Source organism: Nicotiana tomentosiformis, chromosome 7, assembly GCF_000390325.3.
Source record: "Nicotiana tomentosiformis chromosome 7, ASM39032v3, whole genome shotgun sequence".
Taxonomy (NCBI): domain Eukaryota; kingdom Viridiplantae; phylum Streptophyta; class Magnoliopsida; order Solanales; family Solanaceae; genus Nicotiana; species Nicotiana tomentosiformis.
In genome coordinates this window covers 65,784,972-65,811,296 of record NC_090818.1, presented here as the reverse complement: position 1 = coordinate 65,811,296, position 26,325 = coordinate 65,784,972, and positions in this window count along the sequence as shown.

The window sequence follows — 26,325 nt, the reverse complement described above, 5'->3', positions numbered from 1 at the left end:
CAAAGCTATCCCGGCTCACTGAAGTGCAGCTGATAAGGAGCACCTGGATCTGCACACAAAAAACATGTGCAGAGAGTAGCATGAGTGCACCAATATCGGTACCCTGTAAGTGCCAAGCCTAACCTCAGTCGAGTAGTGACGAGGTTAGGTCAGGACCCTACTAATATAAATAATAATAAGGAGTAAACAGAAATACCATAGAAGGTAACAGTGTAGTACACAGAAACACAATAGGGGATATCCCGAGATACTGACTCATAGTCCCAAACGTAAATATGCAGGGGGATCTCCCGGAATATCGTTTCGTAGTCCCAAAGTAAATATACAAGATAGGAGAATCTCCTGGAATACCGTTCTGTAGTCCCAAAGTAAATATAGAAGACAGGGGGATCTCCCGGAATACCGTTCCTTATTCCCAAAGTTCCGTATTCCCAAAGTAAATATGCAAGACAGGGGGATCTCCCGCAATACCGTTCCGTAGTCCCAAAGTAAATATGCAAGACAGGGGGATCTCCCGCAATACCATTCCGTAGTCCCAAAGTAATTATGCAGCTCAACCAACGGAAATAACAGTTACAGCAAGAAAACCTACAATTTAGACTATGTTCAAGTCAAGGAAAAATAGGAAATTTCACTAAACATGCTGCACAGAGTTCAGATAGGCAGTTAAGACACGTAGGCATGCTATCCTAAACTAAACAGGATATTTACATATGCTAGTATAGCTCAAATAAGGAGAAACATGTTATTACTTAGTGAAGAACGGAGTTTTTCAAAAAATAGCCCGTGTACGTACTTGTCACCTCACGTACACGGTGCTCACATATCAAAACAATACCAAATCCTAAGGGGAGTTTCCCCCATACAAGGTTAGGCAAGCCACTTACCTCGAACCAAGCTCAATCAAACGGTCACAATGCCTTTCCCATGAATATCCGGCTCCGAATGGCCCAAATCTAGCCAAAAGCATTTACATATCATAAATACAACCATAATAGACTCATCTAATTAATGAAATCAAGATTTTAACAAAATTTCCAAAATTCATCCTAAAAAGTCGACCCAGGCCCACGTCTCGGAATCGGGTAAAAGCCATAAAATATGGACACCCATTCACTCACGAATCCAACCATATAAAAATTACTCAAATCTGACCACAAATCCCCTTTCAAAATTCGAAATCTTTGTTGAAGAAGTTCTTCCAATTTTTCCCAATTTCAACCCCAAAATCCGAAATTAAAGAGGAAATCAATGATAGATTAGTGGAATATAACCAAAATGGAGTGTAGAATTATTACCCAATCGATATCTCTGAAACTCCCTCAAAATCTTGTCCAAGTCCGAGCTCCCAACTCAAGTTTTTGATAAAATAGCTAAACTCCCATTTTTGGAAATGATATAAGTCTGCCGAGTGATTCCTTAATCGCGATAGCGGAAATAGCCTCGCGATCGCGAAGAACAACTTTGCTGCCCCAGAAATTAACTCTACGCGAACGCGTAAAACACCACGCGAACGCGATGCTCTGACTCTCGCGAACAACCCTATGCGTTCGTGGTGAGCAAAGTGTGTGGCCCAGCTTTGGTCCACTTAACCCTACGCGAACGCGACCTTGTCTTTGCGTTCGCGAAGCACCACCTCACTTCACTACACGTTCGCATGCCCCTGTCCGCAAACACGAAGAACAATTCCATCCTCTCGCCCAGCTAGCTTACGCGATCGCGGATCACCCCACACGATCGCGTATAAGGAAACCAGAACTCAGACACCAGAAAACTTCAGCAACCTCCTAAGTCCAATAATCGATCTGTTGGGCATCCGAAATACACCCGAGGCCCCCTGGACCTCAACCAAACATTCCAACCAGTCCTAAATCACCATAAGAACTTAGTCGAGCCCTCAAATCACATCAAACAACGCTAAAATCATGAATCACCATCCAATTCAAACTTAATGAACTTGAAACCTCAAATTTCTACAACCAATGCCGAAACCTATCAAACTACGTCCGATTGACCTCAAATTTTTCACATTAGTCATATTCAACATTATGGAGCTACTCCAACTTCTAGAATCGGAATCTAACCCCGATATCAAAAAGTCCACTAGTGGTCAAAATCTCCAAAAATTGGACTTTCGCCAATTAAAGCCTAAATCAGCTACCGACCTCAAATTCACAGTCTGTACATGCTCCTAAGTCCAAAATCACCCAACGGAGCTAACAGAACCGACGGATCTCCATTCCAGAGTCATCTTCACACAGTTCTGACTACGGCCAAAATCCTAATACTTAAGCTTTCGTTTCAGGGACTAAGTGTCCCAAAACACTCTGAAACCAAAAACAAAACCTCTCGACAAGTCACATAAGCAGAAAAAGATATGGGGGAAATAGTAAATAGGGAATCGAGGCGATTACTCTCAAAACAACTGGCTGGGTCATTACAGAGCGGGTCCGAAAATTTTTTTGGAAGTCCGTAGTGAAATTTTACTTGAAATGGCGAAGTTGAATTTTTGAGAAATTTGACAGGGGAGTTGACTTTTTGATATCTGAGTCGGAATTCAGTTCTGAAACTTTTTATAGATCCGTTATGTCATTTATGACTTGTGTACAAAATTTGAGGTCAATCAAAGATTTGAAAACTCATAATTCGATACGATGCGCGATTCGTAAGTTCGGCGTTGTTTGGCATGGTTTAAAGCCTCAACTAAGTTCATATTGTATTTTGGGACATGTTGATATATTTGGTTAAGGTCCCGAGATCCTCAGGTAGATTTTGGAAGGTTAATGGAATGGATTTCGGACAAAAGGAGCTGCTGGAAATTTTCTGCTGCAGAAGTTGTTTTTGGATAGCAACTGGTGCAATCACAGAGCTGATTTTGGAAGCTTATATCTCGAAGTCTATAAGGAATCTAAAAATTATCAAAACATGAAAGTTGTAGCCCTTTGTTTCTAGCTTCCAGAAAGTTAAACCATTCAGTATTTGGACGTTTGTACACAAAGTTATGATCGACTGAATGAAGGCTGGTAAAGCATATTCGTCAGAAATTTCTTATGCGTGGAGCCGACTTTAGAAGCTTAAATCTCGAAATCTATAAGGAATCTGAAAATTATCAAAACATGAAAGTTGTAGCTCTTTGATTCTAGTTTCCATAAATATAAACCATTTGTCATTTGGACATTTGTACAGAAAGATATAGTCGACTGAATGAAGGCTAGTAGCAGTTTATATTTGCCCGAAAATCAGGCAAAGTCGCATTTCACACATGCGACTTGCCTAGGCATAATGTTTAAAAACGGGAGTTAGCCATTTTTACTCATTTTTGAGTTTTGAGTCTCGAATTTGGGCGATTCCAAAGGGATTTTTCACGACTTCAACTTGGGTAAGTGTCCTATATCCAAAAGTGATGATATTTTATAAATTCATTATTATTATATTCATCATTTATTTCTGATTTAAATGGAAGAAATCAAGATTTTTACAAAACTTTTCAAGAACGAAAATTTTAGATTTGGAGGTCGAGTTGTTATCGGAATTTTATAAAATTGGTATGGGTGGACTCGTAATTGAATAGGTTATTGGATTTTGTGAGTTTTGTCAGATTCCGAGACGTGGGCCCCACGTGTGATTTTTGAGTTAAATTTCGAATTTTGTTGGAAAATTAGTATTTTCATATTGAATTAATTCCTATAATTAGTATTCACTGAATTAAATTAATTTGGTTAGATTTGAGCTGTCCGGAGGTCAATTCAAGCAAGAAGGCGATTTTGGAATATCGGCCTAACTTCAAAAAGGTAAGTATCTTGCCTAACTTTGAGTGGGGAAAATTTCCCTTAGGCATTGAGTCTTATGTGAAATTTATGTAATTAAAAACCATGTACGCGAGGTGACGAGTACGTACTTGGGTTATATGTGCAAATTACATTGGTTAAAATCCTTAGACGTCCTTATGTATTAAATTGGAGATCCCCGTGTCTTGCATATTTACTTTTGAGACTACGAGGCGATTCCTCGGGAGTTCTCCCTGCACATTTACTTTTGAGACTACGAGGCGGTTCCTCGGGAGCTCTCCCTGCACATTTACTTTTGAGACTACGAGGCGGTTCCTCGGGAGTTCTCCCTGCACATTTACTTTTAGGACTACGAGACGGTATCTCGGGAGTGCCCTTTTGTTGACATCTCTTTATGGTTGCACTTGCCTTTGGTTATTTTGTATTTTCGTGATAGAGCTGTCGTAATGTATTTTTGATTTTACTATGTGTTTGTATTCCTTGTTGTATTATGTTGGCTTGGGTTTTATAGTACGAGACTCTGAAAATTTATATTCCTAGTTTTTATCGTTTTTTGATGACTGAGTTGTTTTAAATAAAAAAAGTTACTATTATGTTTTGATTTAATAAGTTTTACATCTGAATCAATAGATAATATGATGTTTTATTTAAATTGAAATGTCATTTTTCTTTACTCCAACTATTTCTAAAATAAACTCAGTCTTTGTTGAATTCTTATTCGGTTTAAAAATGATAACCTTACTTTATTAAAATAAATTAATCGTGCGGATTTTATGTATAGACATATTTAGCACGAGAGTTATCCGTGCGGTTGCGATAGAGATATGGGCATGAGGTGCCGTAGAAATATAAAAGTGGGCTGAGACCCGTATTTTTATGATTATGAGATGAGGTGTCACAAGGTGACTTGTATTTGAAAGGATTATATTTGAAATAATATCTATTTGAAGGAATTATATTAGAAAGAGATTTATGTGAAAGAATTTTATTCCGAAGAGTATTATTTGAGAAACATATAGGCAAAAGATTAATATTGGAAGGACTTGATTAATTGGTTGTACTTGTATTCATTATTCGTTGCGCAATATTTATGGAGATCTTGTCGCCCTGCTGTGTATATCACTAGTTGATTATTGTTGCCATCATTGTTATTTGTTTCCTATTTATTTTTGCATACTATATTGCATAGGTTATTAGACTAGTGAGTGTCTCGACTGTACCTCGTCACTACTCCACTGAGGTTAGTCTTTATACTTACTGGGTACCGACCGTGGTGTACTCATACTACACTTCTGCACATTTTTGGGCAGAGCCAGGTGTTGGAGATATCGGACTCGGATAGAGTTAAAGTGTGATCGCAAGGATTCAAGGTAGAGCTGCTTGGTCGTCGCAGCCCCTTGGAGTCTTTCCATTTTATTGTACTATTAATTATTAATCAAATAGTATTGAGTATTCGATCCTTGAGATCATTTCATATATTCTGTTATAGTTCATGACTCAGTATTACCAGTCTTGGGAGGTTGATAGAATTGTTTCCATTGTTGGTTTTGACACTAGTATTTAAATATTTATATATAAAAAAATAATTTGGCTTGAATTATAATTATAATCGGCTTACTTAGTCTTAGAGACTAAGTGTCATCACGATGCCTGTGATGGGATTTTGGGTCGTGATAAGTTAGTATCAGAGCTTTAGGTTTATAGGTTCTACGAGTCACGAACGAGTTTAGTAGAGTCTTGCAGATCGGTACGGAGACGTCTGTACTTATCTTCGAGAGGCTACAGAGCTAGTAGGAAAATTTCCACTTCTTTCATTCCTTATCGTGCAGCTTTTATTGAGCTTGAAGCATATATCTTATGTTCTTTTGCATCCACTCGTGTATGAAATTGCATCAACTATGCGCCAATGGTTCATGTTACTACAGAGGGGTTATAAGGGAGCCAGGGTTGCTCAACCATTGTTACCACGTGTAGTCCAAATGGAGGATGCGGAAGTATTGAGAGATCATTCAGTTGTACACATGGGGGTGCAGCAGGTTCTGACATCTGGTTGATAATTATGATCTTAAGAAGGTTTAATTTTTTGCCTAATCGTCACAATAGTGGTAGGGTCATGAGGTGGATGTAGTTCTGAATATAGTTGGTGGTATTAGAGACTATGTGGTTCGTATGGGATTTCTATTTAGTGAAGGGTACATACTAGCAGTCAAGGCACTGGAGAAAACGAGTTTAACTGTCACGAGGATGATATGCGCCAAATAAATGGCTTGATGTGTCTTATGGTTGTTGTCGTACGAGCGGTGAAGGTTAGTATTATGGATCATCGGAGTGTGTCCTATGGCTTCGCACCAAGTGAAGGGAGTACACTATCAATGATCAGATTGCAGGGTCATGTGTTATATCAATTTTGGCCTGAGATGTATTTATGTGGTATTGAAAGATTCTCTGAAACTTATATATGAGTAAGAGCTGAGATTTGTATGGGATGATGCTGGGACTTGCAGTATTCCCGCGTCCTTAATAATTCTACATTTCAGTATCAGCGGGGTCATGAAAACAATTTCAGAATACTCGGAGTGCTCCAGTAAGTTTTTTAATGCACCATCGATACAAGGTTCCTATAATGGTTATTCCAGTTATCTGGAACAGACCCAGTATGAGCAGCCAAATCTGCAGAGGGGTTGTTATTAGTGTGGTGATACTAGGCACATCATGAGAGATTGTCCCAGACTTGGGAGGGGTGGATTTTATCAGAACACTCAGGCTATGGGCCCCAATACAGTTACTACCCCACGTGCACAACCAGTTAGAGGTAGAGTACAGGCGGGTAAAGGGCGCCCTAGAGGGGGAGGCCCAGCCCATTGATATATTTGCTATGGTGTGGCTGAAGCCACTACACCAGATGGTGTCGTTACAGGTTTGTTCCTTATCTGTTTTAAAAGAATATTTTTCCTTAATTTGATTCGGTTCTCAATATTGAGTCGAGTCCTTCTATTATGCTCTGCTTATGGGTAAGCTTCATAATTTTGTGGATCACTTATATATTATCCCTGTTAGGAGATTCGATGAGGTTAGCCCGTGTCTATCATTTTTATTTTGTCCACCATTGAGGACTATAAGTCCAATAGTGACTTTCTATTACTCTCTACAATGGGTTTTGATGTGATTTCGGAATAATTGAGTTCAATTTTATGAATTATATGCCCTACCGATATGGGGGTTCATTAAGTGTTGTGAAAATTGTTTACGGAATTTATTGAAAAGAAGAAAGAAAGGAAATTGAAAAATTCAGTTGACACGATGTACAAAATACTTGTGATTCAGAACTGAGGATGAGATCCTCGTATTTTAATATAAATTGATATGTTTAAAGCGGGCTACGAGCTGCGATGGAAGTTATATAAGGACGAGATCCTTGTGAGGAAAATTCTTGTGTTTAAGTTCTCCCTTGTGAAATTACATTTGTCTATAGTACTAATAGGGAGTCATGCCTGTTAGGATTATTTGAAAATTCTTATATGAAATTCTCTGTGCATACTTGCCAAAATCGTATTGTAATTATTGAGTTTTAACCTACGAGGTAGGTGCCCGCCCAGGTGGCATTAAATGTGATTCGTTAACCCGAGTAAATAATTATGAGGTCTTCATGCCTCGCGTGTTGCCGTCAGTTTTGTGAAAATTAGATATGAGATTTTGGTTAAGATAAGATTAATTGAGGATGCTGAAGTTAATTATAAACAGCTATTATGACCAGAGATGTGGTTATAGACATACGTATGATGTGTGCATAGGCACAAGTTGCTACAGCCGGTTGAAACTAATACTGTGTGTTGATGTAAGGAATTTGAAATGGATTGGAGTGTAAGGAATTGGCTTTAAAGCTTATAAGTATGAATAAAAGAAATAATCTCCACAGAGATGATGTTGTCGGACCCCTGTTAAATTTACGGTGACGTAGAATCACCCGTGAGTATGTGTGAAATAATGCACTCAGTAATTTAATGTCATCAGAATAATTCTTGGCACGTTCGAGGACGAACGTATGTTTAAGAGAGGGAGAATGTAACAACCCGACTTATCATTTTAAGAATCTATGCCCCATTCAGCTACATGAGGTCGAGAGCAGCTTTGTAATATGTATTATGACCCGCGTGTATTCTCGAGTTTGGTTTTCGGAAGATTCGGAATTTAATTTAAAGAACAATTCTCATTTTTAAAGCTTAAATGGAAAGAGTTGAGTAGAGAGTTGACTTTTGAACAAACGACCCCGGAATAGAATTTTGATGATTCCAACAGCTCTGTATGGTAATTTTGGACTTAGGAGCGTGTCCGAAAATTTTTTTTGAAGTCCATAGTGAAATTTTGCTTGAAATGGCGAAAGTTAAATTTTTGGGAAGTTTGACCGGGGAGTTGACTTTTTGATATCGGAGTCGAAATTCAGTTCTAAAAATTTTCATAGATCTGTTATGTCATTTATGACTTGTGTACAAAATTTAAGATCAATCGGAATTGAAATGATATGTTTCGGCGCAAAATATAGAAGTTGAAAGATTTGAAAACTCATAATTCGATTCGATGCGCGATTCGAAATTTTGGCATTGTTTGGCATGATTTGAAGCCTCAAATAAGTTCGTATTGTATTTTGAGATATATTGGTATATTTGGTTAAGGTCCCGAGGGCCTCGGGTGGATTCTGGAAGATTAACGGAATGGATTTCGGACAAAAGGTGTTGCTGGAATTTTTCTGCGGTAGAAGCTGTTTTTGGACGGCAACTGGTGCAATCGCAGAGCTGCCTTTGGAAGCTTATATCTCTAAATCTATAAGGAATCTGAAAATTATCAAAACATAAAAGTTGTAGCACTTTGATTCTAGTTTCCATAAAGTTAAACTATTCATTATTTGGACATATGTATCGAAAGTTATGGTTAACTGAATAAAGGCTGGTAAAGCAGTTTTGCCAGAAATTTCTGATGCATGGAGCCGACTTTGAAAGATTAAATCTCGAAATCTATAAGGAATCTGAACATTATCAAAACATGAAAGTTGTATCCCTTTGATTCTAGTTTTCAAAACATTAAACCATTTATCATTTGGACATTTGTACATAAAGTTATGGTCGACTGAATGAAAGCTGGTAGCAATTTATATTTGCCCGAAAATGAGGCAAAGTTGCATTTCACACATGCGACTTGCCTGGGCAGAATGCTTTAAAACGGAAGTTAGCTGTTTTTACTCATTTTTGAGTTTTGAGTCTTGGATTTGGGCAATTTCAAAGGTATGTTTCCCGACTTCAACTTGGGTAAGTGTCCTATATCCAAAAGTGATTATATTTCATAAATCCATGGTTATATTCATCATTTATTTCGGATTTAAATGGAAAAAATCAAGATTTTTGCAAAACTTTTCAAGAACGAAAATTTTAGATTTGGAGGTCGAGTTGTTATCGGAATTTGATAAAAAATGGTATGGGTGGACTCGTAATTGAATGGGTTATCAGATTTTGTGAGTTTCGTCAAATTCTGAAACATGGGCCCCACATGCGATTTTTGAGTTAAATATCGGATTTACTTGAAAAATTAGTATTTTTATATGGAATTAATTCCTATAATTAGTATTCACTGAATTAAATTTATTTGGTTAGATTTGAGCTGTCTTGATACAATTCAAGAAAGAAGGCGATTTTGGAATATAGGCCTAACTTCAAAAAGGTAAGTATCTTGCCTAACCTTGAGTGGAGAAAATTTCCCTTAGGCATTGAGTCTTATGTAAAATTTATGTAATTAAAAACTATATACGCGAGGTGACGAGTACGTACTTGGGTTATATGTGCAAATTACATTGGTTAAAATCCTTAGACGCCCTTATGTATTAAATTGGGAATTATTGGCACTTATTAAATCTTTTGATTTGTTTTACCTAAATCCTTATTTTGTTGGATTTGTTTTTATATGATGATTTGGTGTGATTGTAACCTTGATTTTTAAGTGAAATATTATTTTATTGAGTTATTCACTCCCGGATATATTTGTTAAGATTTTGTGCACATTATGGTCGAGCCATGGGCTCCTTATTGAGGAAAATAATGTATTGTTGAATTTTGTGGCAAGTTGTAATATTTGAGCACTTGATGTGCAATCTATGATAAATTGTAATATTTGAGCACTTGATGTGCAATCTGTGATAAATTATAATATTTGAGTTCTCGATGTGCAATCTGCGATAAGTTGTAATATTTGAGCACTCGATGTGCAATCTGCGATAAATTGTAATATTTGAGCACTTGATGTGCAATCTGTGATAAATTGTAATATTTGAGCACTTGATGTGCAAATCTGTGATATGTTATAATATTTGAGCACTTGGGTGCGATTTATGATTTGTGATAGCCTGGGGGCATTTTTGTTGTTGCATATTTACTTTGGAACTACGAGGCGATACCTCGGGAGATCCCACTGTCTTACATATTTACTTTTGAGACTACGAGACGATTCCTTGGGAGTTCTCCCTGCACATTTACTTTTGAGACTACGAGGCAATTCCTCGAGAGCTCTCCCTGCACATTTACTTTTGAGACTACGAGGCATTTCCTCGAGAGTTCTCCCTGCACATTTACTTTTGGGACTACGAAACGGTATCTCGGGAGTGCACTTTTGTTGACATCTCTCTATGGTTGCACTTGTCTTTGATTATTTTGTATTTCCATGATAGGAAAATCCTTGTGAGCTGCCGTGATGTATTATTTGATTTTACTATGTGTTTGTATTCCTTGTTGTATTGTGTTGGCTTGGGCTTTTTAGTACGAGACTCTGAAGATTTATATTCCTGTTTTTTATCGATTTTTGATGAATGAGTTGTTTTAAATAAAAGAAGTTACTATTATGTTTTGAATTAATAAATTTTACATCCGAAGCAATAGATTAACTTATGTTTTATTTAAATTGAAATGTCATTTCTCTTCACTCCAACTATTTTTAAAATAAACTCATTTCTTTGTTGAATTCTTAATCGGTTTAAAAATGATAACCTTACTTTATTGAAATTAAATTAATCGTGCGAATTTTATGTATAGACATATTTGGCACGAGAGTTATCCATGCGGTTGCGATAGAGATATGGGCACGAGGTGCCGTGGAAATATGAAAGTGGGCTGAGACCTGTATTTTTATGATTATGAGATGAGGTATCACAAGGTGACTTTTATTTGAAAGGATTATATTCAAAATAATATCTATTTGAAGGAATTATATTAGAAAGAGATTTATGTGAAAGAATTTTATTCTAAAGAGTATTATTTGAGAAACATATAGACGAAAGATTTATAATAGAAGGACTTGATTAATTGGTTGTACTTGTATTCATTATTTGTTGCGCAATATTTATGGTGTTCTTGTCGCCCTGCTGTGTATATCACGGGTTGATTATTGTTGCCATCATTGTTATTTGTTTCCTATTTATTTTTGCATTCTATATTGCACAGGTTATTAGACTAGTGAGTGTTTCGACTGTAACTCGTCACTACTCCACTGAGGTTAGTCTTTATACTTACTGGGTACCGACCGTGGTGTACTCATACTACACTTCTGCACATTTTTGGGCAGAGCCAGGTGTTGGGGATATCGGACTCGGATAGAGTTAAAGTGTGATCGCAAGGATTCAAGGTAGAGCTGTTTGGTCGTCGCAGTCCCTTGGAGTCTTTCCATTTTATTGTAATGTTAATTATTAATCAAACAGTATTGAGTATTCGATCCTTGAGGTCATTTCATTTATTCAGTTATAGTTCGTGACTCAGTATTACCAGTCTTGGGAGGTTGATAGAATTATTTTTGCTGTTGGTTTTGACACTAGTATTTAAATATTTATATTTAAAAAAAATTGCTCGAATTATAATTATAATCGGCTTACATAGTCTTAGAGACTAAGTGCCATCACGACGCCTATGGTGGAATTTTGAGTCGTGACAATGATCCTTTAGGACCCCCTCCCCTCCTTTTATGTGGGTGTTATTCACACTTAGTCATTTAACATAGATCAATACAGTTTGTACCTTTGTAGTTATTAAGACTTGTACCGATTCTCACATGTTTTAATAAGACTCTACAATTTCTAAATTTCTCTTCTATTTATTTGATCACCTAGCTTAATTACATAATCCACATAGTCTAAAGTTCAGCCGGGACCCATAGTTGTGGAACTCGAAGAGTGCCTAAGGCCTTCTCTTTGAGGTAATTTAAGCCCTTACCCGATCTTTGGTGGTGTTGACTAGTCAAATAGAATTATTTATAAATAGGTTCCCTAACGCACCTTAAAAATCGTTAGGTGGGGACTCTTCTCTCTTAATACCCATTTAAAAGAGTTGTCACACGTCGAAGCCCGCTCTCGCGAAAAAACAGGGCGCGACAGCATGGCGACTCTACTGGGGAAAATCAGGCTTTTACCATAATGAACTTGACTTATGTGGATTACTTTCTTTTATTTGTTTTAAACTACTATTTCATGCAGATACCTTTCCTTATTCACCTTTATTTGTTTTAAACTGTAATTACATGCGCATCCATTTCCTTTTTCATCGGTATTTGCTTTAAATTGCTATGACGTGCACATCCCTTCCCTTGTTCTCCTTTATTTGTTATAATTTGCTATGCCATGTACGATCTCTCTCCATCTCCTTCATCTTGTCTAAGACTGCTATATTATGACACTCCCTATAAGGCCCCGTAAAATTTTGCAAAAGAAAATAATATTTTGTGGTGCCGAATTGGTTTTACATGTTGAACAATGCATCGGAAAGTAAAGGAAAATTTTTGGCGGAAAAGCGCATTTATGCGGTCCATCATGCGACCGCATAATCACCCTGAGGGCCACATAATGGCCGCAGAAGTAAGAAGGAGAGGGTCAGTTTGGAAGCAATTATGCGGTCGACTATGCGACTGCATAACTGTTCTGCGGTGCATTATGGGACCGCAGAACAATTATGCGGACCGCATAGTGACCGCATACACAGACAGTTCTTTTGGCTGTTTTGTAACCAATTATGCGACCGATATGCAGTTCATATATTGATTATGCGATCGCATAACCTGTTCCGGAGCTCCATTTTTGGGTTGTTAAAACACGACCCTACTTCGTTAAATACACATTTTGGGCCATTTTTGAGATATAATCTGATATTTTAGATTGAGAGAGAGTGACCTAGAGTGAGAAGGTGTTCTTCAATAATTGTTCTTCAATTCTTGCTCAAGTTTTGGAAGATTAAGAAGGGAAACTCACTAGGTCTTCATCCTAGAGGTAAGATTCTACAACCTAACCCCTAATTTCGAAATTATCTGAAAATGGGTAATTAACAAGATAATTTTTGGGCATGAAAGTTGTTTATTTTACATGCATGTGTTATCAAAGGGTGTAAAAAGATTTTTGAGCTAAGAATGGTAAAGATTGGGTTGTAGGATGATGAAATCCTCCATAAAAGGACCTTGAAACCTTAATGCACACCTAGTATTTGATAAAATGCTCAAATGAGCTAGAACCATAATCATCTTCCTAATTTTGATTCAATTTGTTATATTTCTACAATAGATTGAAGTTGCTAAGAATTCCAGAATATTTTAGAGTTTAAGGAAGTTCAATTAAGGTATGTTGGCTAAACTCTTCTCTTAGAATTGGATCCCACGATATTCATGTGAATTATGTAAGTCCCGAGTGGATCATTATAAAATTGGTTGTTCCGAGTAAGATTGGGTTGAAAGATATATGTTCAACAAGTATTCCAAATGCTTTATTTATGTTATGTTATCAATTGAGGATGTGTTAAAAATATGGGTAGAAATGATCGACTTCAGGTGAAATTCAAACGAAGACTATTATGCCAAATTTTGTGAAGTATCTTTATGTGCCTTAGACTCTTAATTGCTCATATATGTACTACATGCCTTGATTTGAATTGTTGTTGTTGTTGATGATGATGTTGATGTTAGAAAGTGAAAAGGTGAGCATGAAATACTAAATATGGCCAACGTGCCAAGGATGATCATATAATAATGGCCATTAGTTCCAATGAAATGAAAAGATGTGATGGTAATATGAAATGCGATGATTGATGTAAAAAGGTTGATGTCTCGAATAAGACAGCCTAGTCGGTCGGGTCGTGATCAGACACCATGTCACACACATGGTGGTGATTGTACTGGAAATTATAATTGAAATTGTGATTATGGTAGATGTCCCTAATAGATAGCCTAGCTGATCGGGTCATGATCGGACTCCATGTTAAAGACGGTGGTACTGACACTGAAAGGAATTTTGGTTGATGTCTCTATTGAGATAGCCTAGCCGATCGGGTCGTGATCGGACTCCGTGATGAGAGTACGGTGGTATTGGTATTGTGGATATTGGTATTGTGAATAATGGTATTGTGAACAATGGTATATTGATGCTAAACATCTCCCAATGTGAGATATGGAAATTAATTTGAACACTGTGTTGATCCTAAATTGAGGTTTGACATTGATTAAGGCTTTCATTGATATTATGATAATCGTGTTTGTATTATTTGTCATTCTATTGAGAGGGTGTTTAGTTATACATACTAGTGCTATTCGACGGTACTGACGTCCCTTTTGCTGGGGGCGCTGCATCTTTAAATAGATGCAGGTCGTCCCACAGCAGGAGATATTGATCAGTGATAGCAGTACACCTTCTTCCCAGCTGACTTGGTGAGCCCCATTTCATTTCGGGGTCATAAATCTTTGTACGTTGTGTAATCTATTTGAGGTATAGCTAGGGCCTTGTTGCTGGCATTATCATTCCTTATCTATAGCAGCTCCGTAGACATAGTGTGGGTTGTGTATTGGTGCTGGGAAAGACAAACTCGTTATGTTGTATTTGAATTAGTATTTCCATTTTAGATTATGCAAAATGTGTGGAACGGAGACGTTAAAAATGAAGTAACTAATAGTAAGAAATTGGTATTGCAGACGTGATCACTTTACTGTTTGATTAAAGAAGAGATATATATATTTTGTATATTCATGAATGAGTTTGGGTAGAAGGAAATCTAATAGGCTTGCTCGGCCGGGTTCACTATGTTGAGCGCCGGTCGTGCTCCTTGATTTTGGGGCGTGACACTCCCATCCCTATTTCCCTACATGCTTCATTACATTCTCGCCCATTTTTTAGCTAAACTGACTTCTCTCTTTTGTCTTTCTTTTCTTTTCTTTCCATGTTCACTTTTCCTATTTTATTTATTGTTTTTATGTACTTTTATCGTGCAAATACTTGGCAATGTGTTATTATTTTTGCATAAAGCATGCCCCGCGTCATACTCCACTCATGCCAATTATCAACATAGCGGTGCTTGATTTGTGTCCGCGCTTTCCTGAAATCACCCTTTTTAAATCGGAAAGGCTTACTTGCGGTAGACTAGTCGATCAGCGGTGCAGTCGATGATCCCATGCCTTTCCCTCTCAAGTTGTCTACTTTGGAGTACTAGTCTAGACCCTTCTAGAAACCCTACTCTAATTTGAAATGTACACGCATCATGCTAAACCTAGTACGGGTTGAAGCGTTGTTAACGTAACAACCCGCTAAGATGAGCCTTGTCCAAAGTCCGACCGGATTTCCACGGGCCCAATGGACACTATCATATTATGTGCATTACTTGGAGAGAATGTTCCAATATATTGATCATTATTCAGTAAGTAGTCAAATCTAGAGAGGGAAGGGCTATCCTTTGTTTGTTTGCAGAAAATGAAGCACGAAATCCTCTGGTTCGGTATGGTCCAGAACATCCCGCCTTTGCTACTTGACTTGTGGAAAGACCTTGCGCCTTGTGACAAGAATCATGTGAGGAGAGCACTTGGTAACCTGCCATCTTTATTGAACATTCAACCAAATAGAAAAGAGTTGATTTTCGATTTGGAAATATAGAAATGACTCCTCTCCTAGAAGAAATAGGAGGTTTCGCCAAGTTTCCTTGGGATAGTACGGGATTACTGTTACCAGAGAATCGTACTCCCTGCGATTTTCTAAAAATGTTAGGTTTTAAGAAGAATGATGAACTGCTTTGTCTAAAGAAATCATACATCCCTTTTGAGTTTATTTACGAGTGTTAAGGGCATAGCAAGTCATACCATCTTCATCATGATGAACTAGTCATTACTTTTTTGGGATGGGTACGTTTCCGGGTTTATGTGTTCATTGTCTACTTCTTGGGGTTCTTGATATTTCCAATGAAAGGAGGAAGGATTCATACTCATTTAGCCATGGTCGCCAGGAACTTAATGGATGGTATCAAAGGACAAACTTACACTATCATCCAATGATCTTAGCTGAAATGTACCGCGCTCTAGATCGGTGCAAACAGGGATTCACACAATTTGAGGGTTGTAATCTATTGCTATAAGTATGGCTGCTGGAACACTTTCAGAGGGGCGAATATCGTCAACAGCTTCTGTGAAGGCCACTAAATGACTACATAGCCAACCATCACCCAAAGAAAATGACGTTTCTTCCAGACAGGTTTGCAAATCCTGGAAATGCTGTAAGTTGGGTGCGTTTCTTCAGAAATCTGACAGACGAACATGTGCATTGGATGTTCAAATGGTTTCCTAGTAGTGAGTTCATCATCAGATCCAAGGGGACTACTCACTTGGTGCTGATCGGGTTGCGCGGTATCCACCCTTACGCTACTATAAAGGTAATGAGACAAGCCGAAAGAAAACAAAGTCATACCTAGGGTTTCCAATATGGTCCAGTACAAGGCATATTTCAAGGGAGATGTCATTCCATTCAAATTCGAAGCACAACACATGTGAAACCAAAAGATCATTGTGGAAGGGGAAACTATTGAGCCAGACAGGCATTACGCCGGTCATATGTACTACTATCTCTCATGGCTAAAAGATGACATAGCAGGAGAAATCAACTTGGGAGTCAATCTGAAGGATAGGGTCATAGATGAAATGGCTGAGGCACTGGTTAAGTATAAGAGGCTACGCAAAAGGGTGTTCGAGTACGAAGCTAAATATCTGGAGAAATACAAAGTGAACATGGAGGCGATAAGGGAATGGAAAGATATTGCCACCAAGTCAACAGAATGATTGGAATACTTGGAACAAGGACTGATGGAGCTAGAAGGAAAGATGAGAAAGAGACTCTCGGATTGTCAAGGCATGAACAACGATGAAGGAGGGAATGTAGCAAAAGCTTACTTACTGTTGGATATGCGCGACCTGAAAAACTTGATTGATGGGGTCAAAAGAGCCAAGCATGGAGAAGGTCCTTCAGGGACCTAGTAGATTAGGAGGTAATGTTCTTTACTACTTTCTAGCTTAGATTAGATTTCGATGTAATAAGGCTTGATGCCATTAGTGACTTTATAATTATTATCGGTTTAGTGAAAGTTTGTTTGACCTATTTTTGCATTAATGAAATAAAGCAAAGTTGGCATCAATTTTCTCCAAGTCTCTGTGTCGCTTAGGCCTACCTCAGGCACAACGAGGTCCCCCAAATTAGCACGTGAATTATTACATAATTTTGTGAAACTGTTTAAATATTGTGAAAACTCTTTTATTTCACCTTACTAACTTGGTTAACTTTTTGCTTTTTTTTTTCTTTTTTGATTATTCCCATTCCCAAAGGTTGGTTCGTGCATACTGGCATTATCATCATACCATACTAGATCCAGAGGTCCTCCATCTCCTCCTCCACCTAGCGACTTGAAAAGTAAAAGCAAGGGAAAAGAGAAAATGGATGATTTAGGCGGTATCAAGAAAGATAATGTTGCTATAACAGAAAATGTTGAAAATTCAGATGGCAGAAGTACTCCAGGGCAGAATGAGTTGGTCTTACGTTTGGAACAGAAAATCTTGGAATTACAGGGCCAGCATGAGCAGGTCTGAAATTTGGCAAACCTCTCTCTCACTCTCAATGTTCCCAATATCAACCAGCAAAACCCGACTACCCAGAACCAAACACCACCACAAAACCCACAAAATCAGAATCCGCCACCCATAGTTCTGAATCCTCCCGCACAACACCAGCATCATAATCCCGCACCTGCCCAAATCCTTAACCTGCCTTCAGTGCCAACCCCTCAACAACACCACCATCATCCAACTCAATACCCGCAAACCACCATTTATCACACTCCCCAAAACGCACCACAACCCACTCCTGATCCCCAAAACTCGACCAATGATCACCTATCTACCCAAGTTTCGGGAATTTATCAAAGCAACCAGATATATGTGGAAACCTTACCCCATATCCCGCAACAAACCCTATACATACCCGAATCAACTGAGAAGGACCTTCTAATTAGAAACATGGTGCAAGAACTCAAGAAGCTCATAGGGAGAGTCCAGAGTGTTGAAGGGGGGAAAGGCGTTGAAGGTCTAAACTATAAGGACATGTACATTCAGCCGGATGTGGAACTGCCAGAGGGTTACAAACCTCCCAAATTCGAAATGTTTGATGGTACTGGTTATCTGAAGGTGCATCTGAGAACATATTGTGACAAGCTTGTAGTAGCGGGTAAGAATGAACAAATCTGCATGAAATTGTTCATGTGAAGCCTTACAGGGGACGCTTTGTCTTGGTACATCAGCCAAAATACAAAGAAATGGGTTAATTGGGTGAGTATGGCATCAGATTTCATGGATAGATTCAGGTTCAACATGAAAAATGCGCCAGACGTTTTCTACATTCAAAACCTCAAAAAGAAGCCGACAGAAACCTTCTGCAAGTATGCTACTCATTAAGTATCAGAGGCCACTAAGGTAAGGCCAGCACTCGAAGAAGAACAAATGAACATGTTCTATGTTAGAGTCCAATATCCACAGTATTACGAAAGGTTGATGGTCATCAAAAATCACAAGTTCTCTGATATCATCAAGTTAGGAGAAAGAATAGATAAAGGAATTAAGAATGGGATGGTAACCGATTTCGAGGCATTGCAGGCTACGAATAAAGCTTGGCAATCAGGAGGTATTTCAAAAAAGAAAGAAGTGGGTGTCGTGATGGTAGCCCAGGGTCCTAAGTCTCCCCTCACATACCAAATGCCTCCATCCATAATTCAACCCTCACCCCCAAAATACCAATACCCTGCCACCGCCTATCATACCTACAACACTGAACCTGCATATTACCATTCACCTCCACTCGCCCGCCAAAACTACTCAAAGCCACGTCCTAATTTCGACCGCAGACCGCTAAGACAGTACACCCCAATTGCTAAACTCATCCAAACTGTATGAGAGACTGAAGGCAGCTGCTTACGTCATCCTATTCATGTTGTTGTTGTGGAAACTCCCTCCCAATGGATCAACCCCAACAAAAAATGTGTTTATCATTCAGGCATAAAGGGTCATACCATTGAGGAGTGCTGCACGTTGAAAGACAAAATTCAGACGGTAATCGACACTAAGGTTATACAAGCAAAGAAAGCTTCACCAAATGTTCGCAACAACACTCTCCTGGATCATAGAGGTAGGGTAGTGAACATGTTAGAAACTTATGAGGAGTGGGATCAGGAAGGATCCATTAGACTTATTCGAGAGGGAGACGATCCTAAAACATCTTCGGTCACCCTCACGCCAGTTGTGCTTCAAACTTAGGCGCCATTTGAAGTTGAGGTCGCTACACCCTTCACAGTAATGGTAGCTCCCACACCATCTTATGAGTCTGATGACATCCCGTGGTATTATGTTGCGGAAGCAAGGAGAAAGGGAAAGCCAAAATGGAAGAAACAGGTGTCGCGCAAGGTATGACTAGGACTGGCAGAGTTTACACACATGAGAATCTGGGAGGAACAAGCAAAGAAGCTGTACCTAAGCCGCCTATTGTTGAGACTGGCACTGACAATCTTTGGAGGAAGATATAAGCAAGGGAGTACTCTATTGTTGACCACATGAACATAACTCTCACTCAGATATCCATCTTATCACTATTGCAAAACTCAAACGTGCACAGGAATGCTTCGATGAAGGTGTTGAGTGAAGCTTATGTACCCGCCGGCATCACTAATGGAGAGATGGATAACATAGTCGGACAGGTATTGGAGAGCCACAAAATCGCTTTCCACGAAGATGAGTTACCACTAGAAGGATTGAGTCACAACAGGGTGTTGCACATCACAACGCAATTAGAAGATAAGTTCATCGCCAGGGTCTTGATAAATGGAGGTTCGAGTCTGAATATATGTCCACTGACCACTCTAAAAAGATTGGGTAAAGGCCTGCACGAGATACAAATGAGAAGCATGAATATGAAGGCGTTCGATGGATCTCAGAGGGCCACTATCGGAGAAATCAACCTCAACTATAGATGGGTCCGACCTGGTTTGATGTTGAGTTCCAAGTGCTAGATATATCTGCTACTTACAATCTATTGTTGGGACGACCATGGATACACGCAGCCGGGGCAGTGGCTTCAACTCTGCACTAGGCTGTGAAGTTTGAGTGGAATCATCAGGAAGTTATCATTTAAGGCGATGGGAGCAACCTCATCTACACCAATCAGACCGTTCCAGTCATCGAAAATAAAAGGAAGTTAGGGGGAGAAACATATCATCGCATTAAACGGGTTAACGCAATTGAAAAGGACCGATGGTGGAGCAAGAAGGTAGAAAGCATATTGATGTGGACAGGATATGAACAAGCAAGGGTCTTGGGAAAAAGCTTAAGGGGATCACCAAACCTGTACGACCACAGTATCACGGCACAACCTTTGGACTCGGATATGAATACACATGGCAAGAATATCAGGATTGGACACCGCTATGGCGTGCCCCTAATTATCTGCTGGAACAGCCCGTACCACCTTTGCACCAGACATTCCATCAGGCTGACATGATGTGGGGGTCATATGAAGATGAGGTTTTGGCCGGCATGAGGAAGTTGTTTCTAGATGAAGAAGACATGGACTGCAGTGCAATTGTTGAGGAGGAGGAAGAGGCAAAACATACTATTTAAACCATGGAAAAAGGAGGTGTTCTCAAGAACTGGACCGCTGCACCATCCCGGGTTCGCCGAGTTCCTGGGTAGCCTGGAAAATTAGCATGAATTATTTTCAAATAGTTTTGAGCATTTAAGACATTTTTAGTATATTGTTTGAAATAATTACTCGAGCCATCGAGTCGTACTTGTTGACATTTTAAAAGTTATTTTTAAGGTATTATTACTTTTCATATTTATCATTATCTTTCTACATTCTTTTCAGCATAATTATTACTTAACCTAATGAACCTACAACTGTGACATGTAATGAGACAATGCAACATAAGGATAGTGATTCGAAAGATCTGGAAGACGATATAATACCTAAGAAATCATCAAAGAAGTAGAGAATTTTGAAAACAAACCGAAGTCTAATTTTGAGGAGACTGAGGCCATCAACTTAGGGGATTCCAAAAGAGTCAAGCAAACTCGTATAAGCATTCATCTATCACCATCAGAGAAAGAAGAGTATATCAGATTCCTAAAGGAGTATGAGGACATTTCCGCATGGTCATACGATGATATGACTGGTTTAAGCACATCCATAGTAGCTCACAAGCTACCCATCAATCCCATGTGTCCACCGGTAAAGCAAAAGCTCAGAAAGTTCAAGCCAGATATGAGTTTGAAGATAAAAGAGGAGGTCCCCAAGCAAATCAAAGCCAACGTTCTCCGAGTGATCGAATACCTGACCTGGTTAGCCAACATTGTGCCAGTTCCAAAGAAAGATAGGAATGTTAGAGTATGTGTTTATTACCGAGATCTGAACAGAGCAAGTCCCAAGGATGATTTCCCGCTGCCCAACATACACATATTGATTGACAATTGCGCCAAGAATGAACTCCAATCCTTTGTGGATTGCTTCGCAGGATACAATCAGATTTGGATGGATGAAGAAGATGCCGAAAAGATCGCCTTTATCACACCATGGGGAATATATTGTTACAGAATGATACCGTTTGGTTTAAAGAATGCCGGGGCCACCTACATGAGGGCCATGACGACTATCTTCCACGACATGATACATAAGAAAATAGAGGTGTACGTGGATGATGTTACCATCATATCCAAAAGGAGTTCGGATCACATAGCAGACTTGAAGAAATTTTCCGATCGGCTTCAAAAATACAACTTGAAGTTGAACCCTGTAAAGTGTGCTTTCGGAGTTCCTTCTAAAATATTGCTAGGTTTCATCGTCAGTCGCCAAGGTATTGAGCTAGACCCATCAAAAATCAAAGCTATCCAGGACTTGCCGCCGCCAAAGAATAAGAAATATGTGATGAGTTTTCTAGGGCGCCTCAATTATATCAGCCGCTTTATAGCACAATCAACGGTGATATGTGAGCCAATCATCAGAATGTTAAGGAAAGATGCTGCAACAAGATGGACTAAGGAATGCCAGAAAGCCTTTGACAAAATCAAGGAGTATTTATCTAAACCGCCCGTGTTGGTCCCACCAGAACTAGGAAGACCTCTACTACTTTATCTGTCTATGTTGGATGGGGCTTTTGGTTGCGTTCTAGGACAACATGATGAAACAGGAAGGAAGGAGCAGGCGATATATTATTTGAGCAAGAAGTTCACGCCTTACGAAGCCCAGTACTCTTTGTTGGAACGCACTTGCTGTGTTTTGACATGGATAGCCCAGAAGTTGAGACATTATTTTTGTGCATACACTACATACCTCATATCAAGGATGGATCCGCTAGAATACATTTTTGATAAACCCATGCCTACCGGTAAATTAGCAAAGTGGCAGATATTGCTGAGTGTGTTCGACATCGTCTATGTAACTCAGAAGGCAGTCAAAGGGCAAGCATTGGTAGATCACTTGGCAGAAAATCTCATAGATAGAGAATACGAACCATTGAAAATGTATTTTCCCGACGAGGAGGTATCGTTTGTAGGAGAAGATATTACTAAGGCATACGATGGTTGGAGGATGTTCTTCGACGGAGCAGCAAACTTCAAAGGAGTGGGTATCGGAGCTGTCTTAGTATCAAAAATCGGTCAACACTATTTGATATCCGCAAAACTCAGGTTTCTTTGCACTAACAATATGGCAGAATATGAGGCATGCATCCTGGGACTCAGGTTGGCCATTGATATGAACATTCAGGAGTTGCTGGTAATCAGAGATTCTGATCTATTGGTGCACCAGGTTCTAGGAGAATGGGCTACGAAGAACACCAAAATATTGCCATATTTGCACTGTATACAAGAGATGATAAAGAGGTTCACAAAGGTAGAATTCAGACATGTTCCAAGGATTCAGAATGAGTTTGCAGATGCATTAGCCACTTTATCCTCCATGATACAACACCCAGACAAGAATTTCATCGATCCTATCACAATAGGAGTTTATAAATAGCCAGATTATTGTGCTCATGTTGAGGAGGAAATTGACGGAAATTCGTGGTTCCACGACATCATGAAATACTTAGAAAAGGGAGAATATCCAGAGCATGCTACACACACTCAGAAGCACACGCTTTGAAGATTGGCCAATCATTTCTTCTGAAGCAGAGGAATTCTGTATATAAGGAATCCTGATTTGGGATTGTTGCGATGCGTCGATGCCAAGAAGGCGTCTAGATTGCTCGAGGAAATACATGCCGGAACTTGCATACCCCACATGAACGGTTTCGTTCTAGCTAAGAATATATTAAGAGCGGGGTATTTTTGAATGACTATGGAAAGAGATTGCATCAAATATGTTCAAAAGTGTCACCAATGCCAGATACATGCTGATATGATACTAGTGCCACCCAATGAACTCAATGCAACAAGTTCGCCCTGGCCTTTCTCTACTTGGAGTATGGATGTCATCGGACCAATTGAAACTGCTGCTTCAAATAGACACAGGTTCATTCTGGTGGCTTTAGACTACTTCACGAAATGGGTTAAAGTCGTATCCTATAAGGTTGTAACTAAAAAGGTAGTAGCGGATTTTGTTCGGGACCGCATCATTTATCGATTTGGAGTACCTGAGTCAATCATTACTGACAATTCCTCCAATCTTAATAGTGACTTGATGAAATCCATGTGTGAAATATTCAAGATCAAGCATCAAAACTCTACAGCATACAGGCCACAAATGAATGGAGCCGTAGAAGCCAACAATAAGAACATCAAGAAGATATTGAGGAAAATGGTAGATAATTATAAACAATGGCACGAGAAGCTACCGTTTGCTTTGCTCGGGTATCGCACCATAGTTCATACCTCAACTGGGGCAACTCTTTACCTACTGGTCTACGATACTGAAGCTGTTATTCTTGCCGAAGTGGAAATCCCTTCCTTAAGAATCATACAAGAAGCTGAGCTCAGTAACGCATAATGGGTACGGAGCCGGTATGAACAACTAGCTCTCATTGATGGAAAAAGAATGAACGCAGTATGTCACAATCAACTCTACCAGAATAGAATGGCAAGAGCTTTCAAAAAAAGTCAAGTCGAGGCAATTCACACCGGGGCAATTTGTACTAAAATGGATCTTCCCATATCAGGATGAAGCAAAGGAGAAATTTTTACCCAATTGGCAAGGCCCTTATATTGTTCACCGAGTACTAACATGAGGAGCACTTATACTTGCAGAAATGGATGGAGAGATTTGGCCAAAACCTATCAATTCGGACGCAATCAAGAGATACTATGTTTAATATTATGTTTGCACTTTCTATTTGATGTAACGGAACTACACTTGACCTATGTCTATGACTCTGTTAGATTTATATGTTTAAATCTCGTGTCTAAGGTCCTTTTAGGATAAATCTAAATCAGTTTACTTTTAAAACTCTTTTACAATAGTTCACTATCCTATGATGGTCAATTCTGTTACTTTAGCTTTGTTTCCAAAAATGCAAGCATGAGTCTGCCTTGTGAACTTGTATGTATTTTGTGTATTATTGTCTATGTGTTTCGGCTAGAATTATTGATTAGTTATAGCCTTAGGAGTTAAGTGAGAATGTTGCTAATCAATCCCATGAGTATTTTGTCATATGTAAGTCTGAATTTGGCATCCCTTTGGGTAAGTAATTTATTTGGGCCTTGTATGTTGGGCTTGCTTCGGTACCGGAGGTTTGAAATGCAATGTTCGCATCTAGAGTTTGGGCCTGCTGTCTGTGCAAAGTTCTAAGCACATTGGAAGGCCCATATGTGTTACTGGGTTATTCTATATTTGTAATTGGGTCTATTCTTATTCAATATGGTCTGTAATTACTTGTAAAACAGAATGATGGGGAACTTAGTGAAAAGTGAGAGCTGGGATACTTTATATTTTATATGAATGGGTAGACATCATGACTATAGGATCTTAATTGTTTGTTTGTTCATCATACCTCATTCTCTGGAATTATATGAACACAATGGTATCCCCTTAGAAAACATGACTTAGGGCCTATATTATGACTTGAATGGTTAGATAGCATGCGTATAGGATCTAAATTGGACTTCTTGCACCTAGATATTATGCCTATATGAGATCAATACAAACAACTAAAACTGTATGCTTTGGTATTTCTTTCAAATATCTGACCCGTCCAGACACCATGTCCATATAATTTCAATATAAATTACCAAAGTTATCATCTCTGTTATCCTCCTTTTGTCATATAGCCCCTCTAGAGAGCATGCCTATAGAGGCAATTGAATAATTCTGCATTCTCAACTACTTCATTGCCCAGATGCGAATCATTTAGAGATCATGTCTATATGATGCTGCTACATACATAGAAAGCATGACTATAGGATTCGTTAATAAGAACTATGTATTAAATAGCTTCTTCATCAAAACTGGTCACCTAGAAATCATGCACATATGAATTCCCACCAATTGCTGAGTGGTTCAAATTATATAGAAATCATGCATGTAGGACTTAATGATTCTAATACGTCTTAATTATGTCTACTGCCTAACCAGAAATCTGTTTGCGTGCTTTCATGCTTATGTATGGAGGTTAACTTGAGCCTTTTATTGCTATTGTATGTCGTCCTATCTGTTTTGAATGTCGCCTAGTTTTATCATTTTTGAGCAACCTAAGTAAATTCTAGAACCACCTTATAGTAGGTCCAAAGCCTCCTGGACCATAGGCATGGGACGAGTAGTTCACACATAGGGTACGACTTAGAATTGAATTAGAACGCCCTTAAGTAAACAACTTCAACATAGTAATCGGGTAGTAGGAGATGATAGTCTGTGCCCGTTGAATAATACGAGCAACCTCTACCTTAAGAGAGTTGCGAAGTATTATTTATATTGCACGGGGTGATCCTTTAGGCTATAAAACTTAGGACATCCTCCCCCCTCCTTTTATGTGCGTGTTATTCACACTTAGTCATTTAACATAGATCAATACAGTTTGTACCTTTGTAGTTATTAAGACTTGTAGCGATTCTCACATGTTTAAATAAGACTCTACAATTTCTAAATTTTCCTTCTATTTATTTGATCACCTAGCTTAATTACATAATCCACATAGTCTAATGTTCGGTCGGGACCCATAGTTGTGGACCTCGAAGAACGCCTAACACCTTCTCTTTGAGG